This window comes from Canis lupus, chromosome 3 (assembly GCF_048164855.1).
Source record: "Canis lupus baileyi chromosome 3, mCanLup2.hap1, whole genome shotgun sequence".
NCBI classification, from domain to species: Eukaryota; Metazoa; Chordata; class Mammalia; order Carnivora; family Canidae; genus Canis; species Canis lupus.
In genome coordinates this window covers 87,315,226-87,333,465 of record NC_132840.1, presented here as the reverse complement: position 1 = coordinate 87,333,465, position 18,240 = coordinate 87,315,226, and the positions used below count along the sequence as shown (strand labels likewise).

General features: G+C 49.7%; 1 protein-coding gene and 2 long non-coding RNA genes across 4 annotated transcripts in view; 2 read left to right on the top strand and 1 right to left on the bottom strand.

The window, feature by feature from the left end:
- Window positions 1–18,240, top strand: part of OPCML (opioid binding protein/cell adhesion molecule like) — a 1,082,947-nt gene that overhangs the window by 227,517 nt on the left and 837,190 nt on the right. The window lies entirely within an intron of this gene.
- LOC140631259 (uncharacterized) overlaps window positions 1–18,240 on the top strand; it is a 43,349-nt gene that overhangs the window by 16,461 nt on the left and 8,648 nt on the right. The window contains exon 2 of the long non-coding RNA XR_012028899.1: window positions 5,563–5,674. This is a non-coding gene — a long non-coding RNA (uncharacterized lncRNA). The remainder of the gene's footprint in view (window positions 1–5,562; window positions 5,675–18,240) is intronic.
- On the bottom strand, window positions 4,422–16,521 carry LOC140631256 (uncharacterized). 2 transcript variants are annotated; one of them, XR_012028894.1, is made up of 3 exons: window positions 12,408–16,521; window positions 9,948–12,329; window positions 4,422–8,633 (listed from the first exon to the last, which is right to left on the bottom strand). It is a non-coding gene; the product is annotated as an uncharacterized lncRNA (long non-coding RNA). The 2 variants fall into 2 exon arrangements; XR_012028895.1 differs by having other exon boundaries at window positions 9,948–10,351; window positions 12,408–15,857.

Sequence of the window (18,240 nt, the reverse complement as noted above, 5' to 3'; positions counted from 1 at the left end):
GATTCATTAAACACTTTTTAAAGGAAAGAGAATTTTTTGTCCTTTTATATCAGAAAAAAATGACATTTTATTGGCTATAAATATGTATGATTGTCCATTCCTCCTGTTGATCTATCTGAACATTTTATTTCTTTTAAAATAAGCAAAGTAGTATGAAAGTAGGACTTTTGGATGGGGGAACAAGTTGCTTGCAACTGTGCAGTCCTGGTTAGGGAGTTAGTAGTGAGTTAAAGTTGATGGCTGGACTTGACAAGAATTTGAAGATGAGAAGCGGCCAAGCATAGAGAGGAGTCAAAGATGACCAGGTAATATGCTTTTAGTCTGTGTGGCTTGGCCTGGGGCAAGGAGAAGATGGTTCTGGAGCATGTTGCAATGAACAGAATTAAGGATGCCAGGAAGTAGAATTTGTTTCTGATTAAGTAAAGGAGTGAATGAATTTAAAATACCTACAGGAGATGACAGATGATAAATATATAAATAGAAGATAGGTAGGTAGATAGATAGATAGATGATAGAATTGGAAACATCTAAAACATGAGATTTGAATTCTTCTGTTCAAAGGAAGTAAGTAAAGCTACTGAAATGGGGTCATTCAAAAATCTTGGGTTATGGCTAAAAATCAATGACAACTGGGAAGAGGTGGATGGAGAGATCTGTTAAAGAAGCCAGAAAAATAAATAAACTAGATGGTCTAATGGCCTCAGGATCTTGGGAGAAGAGTATCTCAAGAAAGGGAATGATCAAGGTCAGGCAATGTAGGGATTAAGAATAATGGGATATAAGGGAAAGCTTTCTTGATTTGATAATTAGGAAGTCCTCATGGATTTAGAATGGTTCCACAGGCCAGGATGCTAGGGATTAAGGGGTGAATGGGAGTGAGGGTAAAGGCATTAATATTCTTTTAAGAAAACTAAGGTAGAAAAATGAAGGAAAGAAAGTCTCTGGTGTTCTTCATCTGTTGTTGTTTTTTCTTTGTGAAGAAGGAATTGGACATGAGCATGTTTAGAGGTAGAAATAAAGGTGAGTGGGAGAAACTGAAGGTCTACAAGTGGGAAAGGACCAAGATCCTGTAAGATCTAGAAGGATGGGCCATGAGCAAGGGAGGAATGGAGGAGGGGCCCTGGGGACAGAGATGGAATGAGGTCCCCTGAAATGACTTCACTCTTACTAGTAAGACGTGGGCAGGATAGATGATGAAGGGTACGGTTTGCAACAGCCATGAACGGCACGCAGTAGGAATTTCCTGCAAACTGTAGAGGGAACTCCAGCAGTGAGCTCTCAGCTGACACTAGAAACACAGCGAACATCACCGCCAAGTTATTTCTCCTCCTCGCTTCAAAATGAATATTTGTGTAGTATGTTAGACTTGCCAGGGTCAGAATTTGTTCTTCAGGCCTGCATTGTGGGAGGCATCAAGAGCCACCTATATTTTATTAATAAATACCCTCCTAATCATGTTGACGTTTCTGGGTAAGTTTTCTAACATAATTGTCATTTATAACACTTCTGCTGTAACAGATTCTTGATTCCAAGATGTGTATTCTTCCAAAAAAATTGTTTCTCATTTTTGGGAGTCATTCTTTACACTGAATCTTGGGCTTAATCTTATCTCTGAGCCTTTGGCCACTATTCATTCTCTAACCATACCTCTTCTTTTTTGTTTTCTGTTTGGCCGTACTTTAGCGGGGATGTGGACAACCTACACATCTCAGAATGACAGATGTGACCGAGAGATTAAAAAAAAAAAAGTAATAGCTTGGGTAGTTTAATGACATGGATGTCAAGGTAGGAAATGAGAACACGGTCAACAATTATTCACACAGTTCCTTTCTTCTTTTGATCAAGAGATATATATTAATCACCCTGTGGTGGGCGCTTTGCTTGGTGCAAGTCATACTTGGCAAATGAGCACATCTTCAGCTCCCAACACACTGGTGTCCAGCAGAGAGAAAAAATGTTTTCGACCATGGTTTATTAATCTCAAGTTGTCGTTCTCCTGGTGGGGCTGGAGCTCCTATCGGTGTTCGTGTGGGCAGAGCAAGTGGGTAGTGGTAACGTTCTCGAGGTCACTGGTTTCTAAACGCCAATGCAGGCACTGCTGCTGGTCCCTAACGAAGCCCCAATCTGTAGAGGAATAGCCCTGACGTCCCGTCATGTGAACAACTCTCCTTCAAACTGAGGTTTTACCCCCCGCATCATTGTGACGTAAAAAAATGCTCCCTTTATTTTTAAGGATTAATGATAAGAGATCATAGACATTTTACTCGGTGAAATAAAAGATTTGCCGCCTAATTCTACCTTTTTTGTTCCTTTTAAATTTTACTGGCCTATTGAATCCCAAAGTCTGAGAACTTCTGTTCCAAATGATCCTGGTTGTGCAAGGAATGTATATTTTTTGAGAAAAAAAAGAAAGAACTCCTCAGTTGGGAAAATCCAGGTTGACTGCTGAGAGTTGGTCCAATTTCCCTGGGCCTCCTTGCCTGGACAGGGTGCGCATTATGTCAAGGAGCTCGCTCTGAGGCTGAAGGGTGCTTTGTCAGGAAATCAATTTAATTACCCACCGTGGCCCGACCCAGACATGGTCTTGGGACAACTAAAATCATAGCTGCCTCTCTGACCATCGGGGCAGGAGATACAACTCTGAAAGACAAAAACCTAAGTCAGGTGTCCCAAGGAGAATTAAAATAAATGATGCCCAGAGCTTCTGCCAAAGAGGAGGTCTTAAGCTTTTCAGCTGAATTGTGTTTTCCTTTTTATCTCTCCAGCTGTATTGTGTAGGATTTGAGGTGGGAATTCCAAGAGAAACCGTAAAGTTGGGGTTCAACTTGACTAATTCTTTTCAAAAGCTCCGTGACTCCATGTGGAGCAGCAGTGTGGGGGCCACCGTCAGCTGGAGTCCGTGCTTCTGGAACACGGGGGCTACTCACCTTAATCAAACGGGCGTTTCTGGGTTGGATCCATTTCCTCCGTCCGCCATAACAAAGCGCCACTAGCTGTGTGCCTTAAAACCACACACCTTTATTATCTCACAGTTTTGGATGCTAGAAATTCAGAATCATGGTGTTGGCAAGGCCCTGCTGCCTCTGAAACCTGTAGGGCAGATCCTTTTCCCTGTCTGTATCTAGTTTCCTAGTGTTAGATCAAAGATTTTTGGTGTTTCTGGGCTCACAGATGCTTCACTTCAATCTCTGCAACTCTGTCTCTGCGTTTCTTCTCTTCTTCTAAGGGCACCAGGCTGCTCGTATTGGGGACCCGCCCTACTCCCAAATGGCCTCATCTGGACTAACTGTATCTGCCACAACCCGAAAGCCAAATAAGGTCACATTCACAGGTACTGGGGGCTAAGGCTTTAACATACCTTTTTGGAAGATACACTTCAACCCATGAAAATTTCCCAGCAATGAACATATGAACGGATGATTCTGGGAGCTCTTACTAGCTAGGCCTGTAGCTGTGGACATCGCAGATAGCGCATAGGGGAGCGTAAACTTTCTTTGGATCTGAATATGGCTTTGAGTGTGTCTTTCTGCGTATAAGAGTGTCTTATAGGTGTTTGGATATCACGTAGGTAGCAGTTAAAATCCTATTAATTTTAGTGTGTGCTTTTTGAAGACCTGATACGTGGAAGAAGTAAAGATGGTACTTACGTGTATTGTGGATCTCACCCGTGGTCTTACAATTTCACACTCATAAGATTGTCCCTTCTCGGAATATTCCATTTATGCTGAGAAAGCTCAGCTTGCAGTGGGACTGCCCATTTCCCCCTACACAACCCAGTACTCCTGAGGCTGTCAGGGCCTCCAGGAAGGGTAAGTGGTCCTATTTTTATGGAAACGGGATCCCTCTTCCTACAGAAGGAGGGAGACCATCTCTCTCTGGCTTCTGCCTTAGCAGCTCCCTTGAGGAATTATTTAAAGCCCAAGAAGAACTTTTACTAATTAATTTTTTTTTTAAGTTTCTGCAAAATACACACACACAGACGCACACACACAGACCCCAATTCTGTCTTCCGAACTCCAGGTCTGCAAGGGAAAAAACATAAGTCCTCACGTTACTACAATCTCGGCCTTGCATGGAGAGGCTTCATGAGACGGAACACTGAGGCGCGTGTGAGGAGCAGTTCTCAGCTCCTGAGGCCTCGGAAGGACCTGCAGGTCGGGTTTGGTAGGTGGGGGGCTGACCCGCAGGTCCCCGCCGCCCGGGCTTGCTCTCGGGTGTCTACGCTTGCTCACCTGCACCACTCGTACCACCTTCCAAGTCCCTCCAGAGTCCAGAGGCCTGTTCTTTTTTCCAGCTTGTTCTTAGGACTCTTTCTTCCCTTTTAACCCCTCCCCAATCTTCCTGTTCACTTAGTTGCCTGAGAGAAGGTGCTGGCTTGAGTCTGCTCGGTGACAACACCTAGAGTAACATAAAAAGGATGGTCACGAAAGTCAACAAACTTGATTTCCTTGCGTGGCAATAGCCGCTTGCAGCTCTTGCTCCGTCGAGCCCTCCTTGAAACCCCTGGCAGCTGTCTGAGCTTAAACGCAGGGCTCTTGAATAATCCTAGCCCAGCGAGAAGCCACTATCTCAGCAGCAGACCGAGTGTTCTAGACTGTCGTCGTATTAAGAGCAAAGGGAAATTTTGATTTAAAGGAAGGCCCTTAATTTTCCAACAAGGAGTGGAAGCGATAACATTTCCTCCACCCCCTGCCAACTCACCACTTTATCGAGACTTGGCTTCTCCGTGTCCCACTCGTTCCTTTGTGCCTGGCTATTTTGTCAAAGGCTTTCACGAGGAGATGTTTTGTTTTGTTTTGTTTTGTTTTTTAACAAGAAATGCATTGAGGCCGTGGAAGGGAACAAATCGATGTATATTTGTGAGTTTGGTAAAATAAGAAATGTGTGTTCTGGGCGTGTGATCCTGCATGTTCAGACCTGGCTTACCTGCCACTCCTGCAAGCCACCCCCAGCTCCCGGCATCCTTTCTCTCGACTTCCACTCTGCACCCCAGCATTTCCCTGCTTGGCTGAAGAGAGATGGCCCAGCCTGTCGTGTGACCCTGGGGGCGGAGTCAGAAGCACACAGACAATTCCACGACAGGGAGTACTGTTTAAAGACTTTCCTTCTTTCTTTCTTTTTCTTTCTTTTTTTGTTTCTTCTTTTCTTGAGAGAGAGAGAGAGAACGCACAGCAGGGAGGGGCAGAGGGAGAGGGAGAGAGAATTTCTCAAGCAGCCTCTGCACTGAGCACCAAGCCGGGCGCAGGGCTGGATCCCACAACCCTGAGATCATGACCTGAGCCGAAATCAAGAGTTGGACGCTCAATCGACAGGGCCTCCCGGGTGCCCCCAGGAGTTCTGGATAAAAGCAGAGTTCTGTATATGGAAAACCCACATTCTGATGTACGCCTCATCACTATACCACTTCATGGAGCTGGAAGCGACATATTTCAGTTAGTCAATAATCCTATACAATACTGTCTGATAAGAAATAACTGCAATTTGCATGATGTTCTGGGCTGTTAGATCTTTTCTTGTTACTCTACTAGCAAATTGCTTTATCTTCCACCTTTTCTTTTTCAGTTCAGATGCCCTACAGCTGCTTTATAGAGCACTTCAACTTGCCATTTATCACTGATCCTAAATATCCCAGCAAGCGGTGTAAGAGCTGAGAGACAAGAGCATCTAAGAAGAGGTGAAGCAATAGATCGGAGTGTTAATGCAGGGAGGGACTTGCTAGGAAGCAGCACTCTGCCCTTGGGAGGGGCCCTGGGCTCAAAGACCCTGTCCCCAGATGAACATCACAGTCTGCAGGCAGCTGGGGGTGCACGGGGCGGGGCGGTGGGGGGGTCCAACCCAAACACGTCACACTATGGAGCTAGGTTTGTGCTTTCCTCCCGACATCCCCCGCGGGCAGGGGGCTGCCCGGCGCATGGGGAGCGCTCACCTAGTTCAGTAGAGTGGATCATACACAAGCCAATGACTGAGGAAGCCATTCCGGATTCCAGAAAGTATATCAGTGTGCACTCGCCTCACGTGAGGTGTAGCCCCGATGGCCATCTTACATCCGTAAGAGTTTCTGGAACATTTCCGTAGTGTGGTCATACTGCGCAGGGCGGAGAATGTTAGTCCTAGCGGCAACAACCCCGAAGGTTCAGTTTCTGATGACATCCTATCTGCCTACCATCCAGTCCTCCTAAAAGTTTTTCTCTAGCATGTTGAGGGCCCACCGACCTTCGTGTTTTCAGTTCACGTGCAGGCAGTGGCCGTCAACGTGGAAGCTCCAGGTGTTGAGACCTGCAGAGTCTGCCCTGTATGTGTGTGTGCGTGTGCATGTGTGTGTCTGTGTGTGTCATTCCATAAAACCTTAAGGATGGTTCGGGAGGACTGCTATTCACTGGGAGCTCAGACTCTGTCCCAGGCTCAGGGATGCCAAGTGACCATACATCTATCGTCCTCTCTAGTCTCCCCAAAACATCTTGAGGTGCCCATCATCACTCCCTTGTTTCACACGTTAGGAAGTTTCAACGCAGAAAACATATTCAACTCGCTTAAAGTCTCGTGGTAAGAAAGTGGCAGGTTCAGGCATTGCAGGCTGCAAGCGCCGTTCCCCATCTACCACGTTGGAGCAGGGCACCCCACTTCCAGACCCGGGCTGTGTGCCACATCGGGGTGTCAGCTTCAACAGGTAGCCCGGCCTTGAACACACGGATGTGCCCTAGGATCCCGCAGGCCCGACGCTTCCTCCCGGCGCTTTCCTCTGGTGATCAATCTGGGCCTCCTCGGCTTCCCCTGCAAAGGTGGTGGCACCATGGGGCCTGTGCCAAGGGCACTTGGGGCGTCCTGGACACAACCTCAGACCTATGACCCCACACTTGGAATGCATCACACTTTTGACAATGTCAGGATAAACGGGACCCTTTGAATTGGGGGTGGTGTTCTCCTTCCTTTCCTTGGCTGTCTGAAATTCTGTGCGCCCCTGCCCCTCCTCGATGAAATGCGAACCATTAAACTAGCTGCTTGGAGTGTCCTCGGCCTCTCAGCCAGGAAAACTCCGTATTGAATTAAATCAGAAAGTGTTGTGGAAATGCACACAATAAACAAATACCAGGTGTCTGTGCTAAGTGGGAGACAAAAGTATGTCATTGGTATTTGGTATTTCCCTCCTGAAATGCTCCTTACAATCTGTCTCCAGGAATCAGAGAGACATAGAATTTCAGACCCTGGAGGGACTTGCGGTAACATTGGTCTAGGCCTCTCATTTTTAAGATAAGGAAAAATTCTTTTCTTTTCATTGACTATGTAATATTTTTAAGTTCTCCAGTGGCCCAAGTCCCCATCTAGCTAATGCTCATAGTGCGAGGCCGCGTGGAAAACGCCTTGAGAACATCACACCTCCCACAACACGCCAAACGGGTCTAAGAGAACCGGTTTGCTTTCTATTTTCTGCTGATCAATTAATCAATCCGACCAAAAGAGCTCACCGAAAAACAAAACCAACCAACCAAACAAACAAACAAAACCCTGAAATTAAGCACAAAAATCACAAGGTAACAAGAATTCTGTTCTTGCTGTCTTTGCTGTCATTCTTAGCGCCTCTACATTGAAAGGACCACAGACTAAGATGTGAGAATTAGATTTGAATGTCTGCATGCAGGAGCTCCCGAGCCTCATCTTTTACTTAAGCTTTCCCGTATTTTTGTTATGCCTCCTCGTTATCTAGCTACCAAAATAGAATGTATAAGATCACACCTCTTGGAGGTATTTTCCTTTTGTTCCTTCCTTTCATTCTCATGCAGAACTTTCCTGCAGGGCTGCTAAGGTTTACCCAGACCCTTGTACAATGCTCTCCTCCTTGGTAAATGATAGGATATTCTTCTTCCTCTTACAAAGAGGTAATCTCACCAACCAAGCTTCCCTCGTTAGAGGGATGATTTGCTGTTCTTTGTGCATATGGACGGTGAAGTCTACTTCTGATACGGAATTCAGCCCCCACGTGCTCCATGTTTAGCCTGTTCATGTGAGTTTTTGCCACTGCCTAAAACTGATAGCAGGTGGGCTTACAGGAAATTCAGTTTCTTTGTGTGTGTGTTTTTTTAAACTATCATTAAGGGAAAAAAACGATTAAAGAGAATCACGTCGATAGCAATGTGACAAACCGCACTGGCCTGTGGGAAATGGAGTGTTAGCACGTCGGTGAGCATGAAGGCCAGGAGCTCCCAAGCCAACTGCGCTATCTTCCTCTGGGCGAAAACGCCTGTGGCTCTGACGTTTTCTGCAAAGCGTCTCTCCTCCCTGTTGAGAATCACATACAGCTACTGTCTGCAGAATGTGTGTGTCCCAGTTTCGTCCCACCTCCCTCTCCTCCCACCCAGGGAATTCCAGTTTGGGATAGACCAATCCCCATGGGATTTTATGGGATCACTGAAAATGCCACGTTCGTGAGTGTTCTTGTTCAACGCTGTCTCTCTTCCCCGGTAAATGAGACACAAAGAGGAGTTTCCAAGCCGAGGAACTCATGGGTCTTTATTGGTTTCAGACTTGCATCTGAGCCTGTGGATCTCAGTGTCTCTAGGAAAAGGCAGGGCGTTGTGGGTTCCCGGGAGCCGCCAGCTGGCCCAGAGCACACGTGAGAGGTGCCTAAGGGGTGCCCCCTAGATTGTACGAACAAAACACGGTGCCAGTTGATTCTGCATTTTCATTCGATGCAAGTCCTTGGGACCAACATTTTCTACCCCAAGGCCTAAACAGCTTGGTGGTAAAATCTGCCTTTCGAGAAATGCATGCACTGCTTAGCCAGCTTCACCTCATTTCGTGCGAAAGGAGCGATTATCTACCCATATCGTACTCCTAGCTCCTCTATCTCCATTCATGCTAAGTTATTATATTTGGAATCTACAAATCCTCTGTTACAGAGATGGTGAATTTAACCTCAATACTAATCATAGTTTTGGAAACAGTTTTTAATATATGCGGTACCTAAAAATTGTTAATCTACGGTTTTGCACTTTTTCCTGTCGATCTATAATTAAATCATCTGAAAACACACTGATTTTACATCATTATAATAAAGGTGTATTCTGATATCTCTGATGACTGTGGCTGCCTCACATTCATTATTTAATTGCTAGACATTTTACTATCAGCTCATATGGTGTTATCTAAATTAATTGTGAACTTTAATGTACTTGGATCTAAAAAAGGAAATCAGCCGTCTCCTCTGTAAAGAAGCCTCAGAAGGCTGAATAGACCAATTTTATGTTAACGACCTAATATTCTCGTACGGAACAAAGTCTGAATGTTTAGGGAAATGCCCCTTTCAGTTTATGAGAGGTTCTGCATCAGAACACAATCGGTTGACTGGAAAGAGAAGTGTTTTTATCGAACTGCTTGGTGATTGCATTTCTAACTTAATTTCAAGACAGAAAAATCAGTTTAAGAAGTGCCCTTAAATATAGGATGGTCTTTAGGCCGGAGCCCTACTCCAGCCTAAAGGGTTTGTTGGAAATTCTTGGTTGGACTAGGAAAGAGAGGCAGGACGGGACATAATCAAGGGAAATGCCACAGCATTATTGAATTCGTGGGCGTAGATGCTGCAGATTGTGCAAAAGAAAATATATCTATCGGATGGACTAGAGAGGAAGATAAAAGGCAGGAAACAGTTATGTTTTGGGACGTCTGGGTGGCTCAGCAGTTGAGCGTCTGCCTTCAGCCCAGGGCGTGACCCCGGGGTCCTGGGATCGAGGCCTGCATCAGGCTCCCTGCATGGAGCCTGCTTCTCCCTCCGCCTGTGTCTCTGCCTCTGTCTCTGTCTCTCATGAATAAATAAATAAAATCTCTCTTAAAAAAAAGTTACATTTTACCGTGATCAGGGCCAAAAAATATCTGACAATTTTCTATAACCGATATAACAAAGAAATGGTAAAGGCTTCTGCTTGTCTTCTGTTATGATGCACGTACCAACTAACCTTAGTATATGACCTCATTGAGCCTCTACGCCGTGTGCGCAAGGAGATTCGATGGTCCCATCTTACAGATGACGACAGAGTGACCTGACGCTCAGAGTGACCAGACAACCTTCTTAGGAGCGCACAGCTAGAAGGTGGTGGACACAGGGTATGGAATCCTTCTTCATATGCCATGGACAAGAATCAGTGAGGCCCAAGCCTACAATGCGATACTGTCTACACAGCTTGCCGGCGATGCTAAGGGTAGGGCTCAGAGAGACTCCAGCTTGGTCCAAATCACACCGCTAGGAAATCGCAGAGCTGGGACTGGAGCCAAGGTCATTTTCATTCCAAAACGTATGCTCTCTCCAGCATACTGCATTCCATCGCCGCGGACGTCCTCTCCGTCACACGGAGCAGTCTCTCTGGGGAAACAAACCATTCTTTATCTGCGCGAGGTGCAGAGTCATAGTTCCGCCTTCAAGACAGAGGACGGGGTAGATGAATCCGGATGGTCTTTATCTGCCCCAAACTGACGAGCAAATCTCTGGGATGGGGGTGGAAAGGGGGCTCCCCATGGACGCATGTCGCCCACCCCGACACCTGGGGAAGCTCTCTAGCACGAAAGAATCTGTTGGAACTGGACTCAACTCCGAAGCGGTGGCATGTGCAGGGCCTTCACCGCAACGCCCGGGTTTGCCATGTCAGAGCTTGCTGACTCTGTTCCTACTTGATGCTCAACCCCTTCTCCTTCCCTTGGACTGTGTGTGTCTGTCTCACTCCGCTGAAGGCTTCCTTAAGGCAAGGAGTGTGTCTCCAGTGAGATACTCAACACGCATTTATCGAGATCCCGGTATGGGCCAGGCATTGTTCTCAGGATAAACTGTTGGGCCCCACAGACGAGGGCTCCTGCTCGCCCATTTTAGTGGGAGGTACCAGTAGACAGTGGCAACACGGTGAGACGGAGCGTGGTGGGAAAGAGCGGCGTGTTGGGGGGCGCCTATGACCCAGATGGAGGGAGCATCCAAGGGAAGCCCCAGAGGATAGGCCAAAATTGGTCATAGAAACTTAGGGTCACGGAGGTTGGTGAGGGCTCATCCCGGAAGGAGCCGTTGGTTTGAAAGAGTGAAACGAGCAAGAGAACGAGGCCTTCAAATAGTTGGAAGCTCAGTTTAGGTGAGTGGGGCCGGGGGGCCAGGGCGCAGCAGCCGGGGATCGCTGGGGGCCCATGGCTGCCCCCCTAAGCCCTGTAGGGCTTGCATGAAGGTTCGTACATCTGTTTGTATGTTGGTTCTGTTGGTTTGGACTGAAAGGCTTTGGACCGGTTACTCCCACTTGGGATTTGATGTCTCATTTCTTGGCTCTCTTTTTCTTGCTGGCGCTGCTGTGAGGTTGCTATTTTGATCCCTGGCCGGGCCGCCTCATGCTGCCCCACTCCCTACCCGGTTGGTAAGTGGAGGTCTATTAATACTTTATTCACAGTGAACTTGTTGGGACTAATTATCTGATGCCTGCGAAGCCCTGTGAGCCGATTGGCAGAGGGATGTGCCACTAAGTCTCTTGCTTCTCAACAGCCCTGATTGCTTCCGGCACATTCCCCCCGGCTCTGTGGCTCTACAGCAGCAGCTTGTCCCGGTGCCCGGCCCACAGTCTGGCCCTCGCACACCCTCTGCCCTCCAGGCTGGGTGCCGGCAGCTCCCTGGTGTGCAGCCTGCTTCCCTCCCGCGGAGGAGGGGCGCTCACCCCACTGCCTGGCAGTTGGGTCCCTGTGCAGGACCGGAGGCAGCTTCCCTCCTCCCCACCTGGGTTCCTTGGATGATCAGGCCCTGCTGTCACCAGCTCTCCAGGCTCTGACGACCTCAGTACTTGTCAGAAGCAATTAATGGTGAGGGCTTTGCTCCCCCTGCTTGTTTTCAGAGAAGAAAGTAACAGTAAATATCCAGCCCTGTCCCCTGATGTTGCATTTTCTAGAAAGACAGGAGACAGAAGGCGGCGGTGGCAGAGATGGAGAAGGGCGAACGGACGCCCAGGCCTACTGCGTGCGGCCTGCGACCCGGGTGGGGGGTGGCGGTGGGGGGTTGGGTAGCAGCAGCAGCAAGATGAGGACGTTGGGGAGCTGGGCCGCCCTCCTTTCCTCCACCTCAGGAGCATCCTCTCTACCTTCGCTACTCCCGGCTACAGGACCGCCTGTGCTCCGTATCTCTTCCAGAGAGTTCTCTGACGTCCCGTCACTCGTCTGCCGCTGCATTGCCCTTGTGGGCTTCCTCCAGCGGACGGTGGCAAAGAGCAGGCCTGGGCTGGAGCCTTGGAGCTCCGGGGTGGGGGGGGGCCTGGGATCCCGGGCAGGTGCGTATCCCCAAGCTCTACTCCCCTCCCGCGTGAAACGAAGATAAGCGCTTAAACCTACAAAGGAAGCAAAAGCATTCTGACGTCTAATTAGCCTAAAGGGTCTATTACTCGAAGCGAACATTGGAATCCTACCTCCTCAGAGTTCTCCGGTCACTGGATTTCTATGCACTCTTTAATAATTAATCATGATGTATGGATGACAGTGGTAGAGTCGCGCACATGTTTATAAAGAGCTGCCGCCTGCATTTTTTCTTTTTTTCTGTTGATTTGCAAAGGGCCTGTGAATTAGGTTAGGAAGGAGTTCCTATCACCTTGATTTCAGAGTCGGGAAATCTGAGGCCGGCACTTGTCCCCGAGTGTGGTTCCACACTTGCTGTCTGGGCCTTGGTTAGTGGTCGGCTCTAGCGGGGGGGGGGTTCGCCCGCAGTGCCCGGGGCAGGGGGGTGGAGGGGCTGCGGGTGGGCTGGGGCGGGAAGGGCGTCGGGGGCGTCGGGGGGGTAGCTCTTGGTTCGGTCGACACCGAGCAGGGGAAAGCCCCCCGTGCCGGGGACCCACACACCTGTGCTGGGTGCGCGGGGGGGTGGGGTGTGGGGGCTCTCAGGTGCTCGCCTAGGAGACATCGGAAGCCTTCAGAACACCTCCCTCCTGAGAATTCACTGAGAATGGTTCTGATTGTTTGTCAGCCTCATCAAGTCCGGGAGGTGAGAACGCGCCTTTGTTCGTGAAACGATAGCCTCCCGTCGTCCCGCGTGCGAGCATTTGCAAGGCGGTGTTTCCATCCCTGGGGAGTTCTTCTTCCTCAGCCTCGGTGCTTCCTTGGGGGGCTACTTCCCTTCAGCTGTCGCCTGGCCGTGGTCTTTACATTGACCCCTATTCCTCTTACTACCCTAACTTCCAGCGTCCCCCACCTTCCATTCTCAACAGCCCCAGCCGTGAATTTTTCACTCTATTCTTCAGTATAAATAAATACTAATTTTCAGCGGAATTTTTCTTTCACTGTTGTCGCTTTCAGATTCTGGGGGAGAAAACGAGATAAGACAGTGTCTCTGTTCTGTGTCAGGGCATCTTGCGTGTTTGAGGACAGCCGTGTGATGGAACTGTGGCCGCGTCTGCCCAGGCCGAATCGTGTAGAACTTTCACAAAGTGACTCCACGTGCACTTTGGGGAGCACCAAGTCTAGAATGCAAGTCCGATTTTGGTATCCGTGTGAGAAATAAAAAGGAAATATGCGCTTTTATGTATTTCTGGCTTCTCTTCCCCGGGGAGATCTTTCTCTCTTGTGCCTCATGAAGACCCGAAAGCCCCTACTCTGTCCTCAAGCGCGTCGTCAGCTCCTTGTGCATTAGCGACGTGAGCCTCATCGGTCATTAGACATAAAGCCTCCACCCCCGCCCCTCACAGAAATACGGGTCATGATCCAGGGCGGCAGTAACGACGGGAGCGTCTTCTGCCTTATATGAATCTTTAAATCCCTGAAGAAGTCTCTGTCAAATAGGTGGCTTTGTCTCCTAACATTTACATTTCCAAGAAGTCCCTTTCCGGGGTGGAGTCACTTACATCGGGGGACGTTTCTAAGACCCAACAAGGTGCCCCCTTCATTTCAGACTCCATGCATCCTGCACCACGCGACCACCTCCCCAGTTGGATTATTGGTTTGTGGGAACTATAAACCGGGCATCCCCTCTCTCTCTTACACTAGGATCTCAAGGTGTCCTCCCCAGGTCTGTATCAAGGCATTTCTCCGAGACGTCGTTGAACTACAGGTGGTGTCGGCTAACGACGAGCCACTTTCTGCTGCTAGACACCCTCCTTTGGGGCAAGTCTGCCTTTGAGCATGAAATGCGCTTCTCAGGGGCTCCACAGTAGGGTCCCTTGGCTGGAATGACCCTGTTGCTACTCTGTAGTCAAGATATCCCCATATAATCCTCAGCTGGAAGTACATCAAGGGAGCGTGCTGCTAAGAACTGGATGGGAATCCCCGGAACATTTGTAAAGATATTCAGAAGTTGGCAAATGAGGCAGTGCCCATGGTGAAAGGATTTCCAGGTGTACATCCGTGCCCGCTCGGCAGGTGTGTGATTTCAGGCAGGACGACTTGCCTCATGGAGCCTCAGTTCTTCCCTCTGTAGAATGGACCTAGTATCTGATTCCCATGAGTGACGGGAGTCAAAGGACTGCCTGCGAGATGCTAAGTGTATCTCACCAGGTTTCCGGGCATCTCCAGGTTTCCTGTTCCTTTTCTCCCCTGTACTAGCCAGGATGCTGTGCTCTGCAAGCTGAGAATGATTGCTAATGTTTGGTGGGTGCATCCATGCCCAAGAATGTTTCTAAGCATTTAAAATGCATGACGGTGGGGCACCAGGTGGCTCAGTGGTGGAGCGTCTGCCTGTGGCTCAGGGCGTGATCCTGGGGTCCCGGGACTTCATGGGGCCGCTGGGGGTATACGACTGCTACAGACGAGACCCAGAAAAACGTATTCTCTCCTGCTCTTCCTCCCCGCACTTCCCATCCGTCCCTCCATCATCATCCCTCTCATGTATTGTGCACCTGTTGCATCCTACTCTCCAGACATTGAAGATGCGACAGTGCACAAGCAGTGAGAATGCAGCTCTCCCAGAAGGCACCACCGGGGAGGCAGTGCTTGTGCCTAGAGGCTTCCGAACAGGTGGAGACCGATGCGGCCCATGCTGTAGCCCCCATGACTTTTTGCGGGGATGTTACTAGCCTGAGCATAGACCGAGATGCCACGCTTCGAGCTCGTATCCAGTTGCCAAAATGTTTCCAACAAGAAAACAGCGCAGAAGACGTAGGGCAAGGTCAGACCTCACAGATTGTCAAGCAAGGGAGAGCTGCGGGAAGCCCCCACCATGGAGGGGCCCAGGGAGGGCGTTTCAGGAATGGGAAGGAACATTCCTTTTGCGTTCAGAGGGCCACGGGCAGTCAGAGCTGGGCTGACCTCACCCTAAAGCGGGGCCCCGCATCCTGCGTCCTGCAGCACATTTAGCCGCTCCGGCCTGCGGCTCCCCCCGGTGACCTGTCGGCGCCCTTGCCTTGCCGGCAGCAGGTGAGAGCGGCCCAAGGGCCGAACGCTAAGCCGAGTGTGCTGGGCGCCAGGGCCCCTGCGGCTGGGCGTCAGCCGTGAAAGGTAACAAGTCACCTGGCGGGAAGGCCTCCCGACTCTGCGCTCCGTCTTCTCTATTCCTCCTCTTTCCTTCTTAGTCTGTCGTGGAAGAGACCGCGCACTGAATCGTGGAGGAGCAAGGAAACCTTCCGGTCGGTGAGGCAGGGGAGTTCAGGGGAGCAGAGCATCCCCGCTCCAGGTGCGCTCTTGGCACCTGGATCTGGGCCCGAGTGGCCGCAGACCCGGCTCTCAGTCACCCCGCCTCTGGCTCAGTCTGACCCCATGCCGCTCCTGCAGCAGACCCTCGTGGCCCAGCGGCAGCGCCTATTTCGACCGTGATCCCTCGTCACTGTCCCCACTGTGACCACCTGGCCCAGGCCTCCCATGCCTCGGTTGCCCCTGCCCGTCCCCAGCCTCCAGCCCGTCCAGGTGGAAGCTGGGCCGTCCCAATCCTCGGCCTCCCGTGTCAGCCCTAGCAAAAGCCCGAGATGCGAGCTCCAGGCCGTCGCTCCGTCCGCACTGCACGAGCTTTCCCGTGGGGCCGCCTGTGCCTTCGCCTGCGCCTTCACCCACGCGGCCCTGGCCCCACTGGCCTCCTGCGCCCGGGCTCGTGCGCGTCCACGCTGGGCCTCGGAAGTCCTGCCCTGGACCCTCTCCTGCAGACGACTCGAGCTCCCGCCGGCGCACCTGGTGGATCCGTACCCTCCGCCCCGTGGCCTTTCCCTGGATCTGTCATTGGCCAACATATGACCTCTTCTCTTTTTTGCTCGTTGGCTGTTATCTTTTTAATTAAAATGTAAGCTCTATGAAGATAGGGACTTTGTTAGGTTCACAACTGTCTTTCTAGAACTAAGAAGGTGCTTAATAAATAATAATAAGTTGATTAAATGTTTAATAAGTGACTAATAACTAATTTATTAGTATGCATTCAGGGAAAGTTCCCAGGGCATAAAGAATTGACTTGGCCATCTCGTCCCCAACTGCCCTTATATTACGGTTTCCTCTCAGGCAACATAAATGTGGCTTAATAATTAATATTCTAATTTTTAAATGTAATTCTCATTTAAAAAAAAAGCATTATTCCCTTTGTACTTTCTTATCTCACTTCTACATCAAAAATCGAGGCGAATCAGCGTGTTTCTACCAAATACAATTGACCCTTGAGCAACACAGCTTTGTACTGTGCAGATTCACTTGTATACGGGTGTTTTTTTTTTTTTTTTTTCAAAAAATGCAGTAGAGTGCTATAAATGTGTTTTCTCTTATGATCTTCTTTTTCTGAAGATTCTATTTATTAATTTGAAAGAGAGCGAGAGAAAGCGAGCGCACAACAGGAGGGGCCAGGATGAGGGAGAAGCAGACGCCCCGATGAGCAGGAGCCTGATGCAGGGCTCGATCCCAGGATTCCTGGGTCATGACCTGACCTGAGCTGCAGGCAGACGCTTAACCTCGGCTCCGCTCTTATAAGAAAAATCATAAGAGATTAAGAAAAATACCATTTTCTTTTCAGTAATTTACTTTGTTGTAAGACTAGAGTGTGGAGGGGAGTGCCTGCCTTTAGCCCAGGGTGTGACCCCGGGGTCCTGGAATCGAGTCCCACGTTGGGCTCCCTGCATGGAGCCTGCTTCTCCCTCTGCCTGTGTCTCTGCCTCTCTCCGTGTGTCTCTCATGAATAAATAAATAAAATCTTAAAAAAAAAAGACTACAGCGTGGAATATAAACATACAAAGTAGGTGTTAATCCTGTTACTCGGTGGCGTCTCTCATCAGCAAGGCCTACAGTGGACGGGAGGCTCTCATACTTAGGTTCCTGGGGAGGGCAAGGTTTGGACGGGGGGTGGGGATGCGCCGGTGCCCCAGCCCCGTGCTGCTCAGGGGTCAACGACAGAGAGAGACACTTGCGCTGGGACGGAAATGCATGGGTTTTTATTCCCTTCGGTGTTCTCGCGTCTCAGACCCTAAAAGCTCACCTTGACTGAACGGTAGGGTATCCTAGGAGGAAATTCGGAGTTCCGGCCTGGCAGCCTGGTCGCGGTGAGAAACCCCGGCTCTGTAGCCTTGTCCAGCCAGCAGCCGGGGGGAGCCCCTCCGGGCGGAAGCCCCTGGGGTTCAGCTCCAAGCCTGTTTCAGTCACACCCTCTGTGACCTTGAGGAAATGCCTGCATCTCTCTCCTCTCTGTGTCAGTTTCTACTTTTGGAAACTTAGAGAAGGTGATGATGACATTAATTATGTGATCCCACAAATCTGCATTGAGAATTAAATATGGGAGTACTTGAAAAGGACTTGGAACCAGGTCTAGCGTACAAGACTGTTTAAAGAGCAGAGACATAGCGGGGCGCTTCTTTTTCCTGTCCCTGGGACCCTGAATGGGTTTTCCCATCACACTGGGCCTCAGTTTCCCTATTGATAAAGAAGAGAGGGATGGGAAAGATTGGATCATGTCTAATTGTGATTTTATCCGCTCTAACATTTGAAGCCCAAGGTGAGGTTGTCTGAGAGCCAGGGAGACAGATTTTGTGCTATTTTAATTTAATTTTTACATTACTTCTGCCCAGGCCTTGGAGGTTTCCAATGGATTAGCCTGATTTCAAATCCAAAGCCTGGCAGGCCCTCCTGGTTCCCCGGCAGCTTTTTCCTGACATGCAGAGTAGATGCCTAGTGAGCATTCCCGGAAGCCCCTGGGGAGCCGGGCTGGCGGGGCAGGGCCACGGGGTCTCGCGGCACGGGGGTCCCTCTGCTGCTGGGGCTCCTGGCATCACCGGGCCACATCGGGCAGACCCCAGATCCCCAGAACTGTGTGCGTGAGGGGCGTGGGCCGGGCGAGGGGTGCGTGTGCCTCAGAAG